Below are 788 nucleotides of genomic sequence, written 5' to 3'. Positions count from 1 at the left end.
CCCAGTCTAGAAATTATTCTGCTCCTTTTCTCGTCTTTTTCCACTTATGGTACTGCTGCAAAATGGGACCAGCCACAATCGCATTTAGCCAAACACTACAAATATTTATATATCTATATATTTATGTGTGTGTATATATATATACATATGTTTATATATATATATATATATATATATATATATTTATGTCAAACAAATACTAGGTGCTGCTTTCAATGCTTTTTGGGTGCGTAAAAGTACCAGAAAGTGGGCGGGGAGGAGGATAAAGAAAATTCACAAGAAAGTAAAAAGATAAAAATGGAAAAAAAAAACAGGAATAAAAACCCCACACTACTGCAATCCCATCCATAGCCACTTAAAAAAAAAAAAAAGCAAGATGCTGCTACATATTTGTAACTATGATAAACTCCCTTTCCCCTCCGCTCCTCACCCGTCCCTGATTGCTCATTTGGACATTAGCAAAGAAAAACATGCTCAGCTAAGGGCAGAGATACAACAAGCCAAAAAACAAACAAACCAAAACATGACAGACTTGACAGGGAAATAAAAATGCTAACCAGTAACATCCATCTGCCATCAAACCAAAACCTTACCAAACCCAGAAGTTAAAACTATAGCAAATAACATTAAAATAACGAAAGTCATCAAAGTCATTCGTCTCGCTGTATGGGCGAAATAAAGAAAACAAAGAAATGTCCTTTCAGTGAAGTCTATCTCCTTACGCTTAGTGGTCGCCATATCACCACAATCACTTGTAAGCGTGGTTCGGTGGAGGCAGGGGTGGTGGG

The sequence above is a fragment of the Pagrus pagrus genome, assembly GCF_965226575.1.
Source record: "Pagrus pagrus genome assembly, chromosome: 8".
NCBI lineage: Eukaryota > Metazoa > Chordata > Actinopteri > Spariformes > Sparidae > Pagrus > Pagrus pagrus.
The sequence above is the reverse complement of the archived record's forward strand: the minus strand, read 5'-3'. Positions refer to the sequence as shown.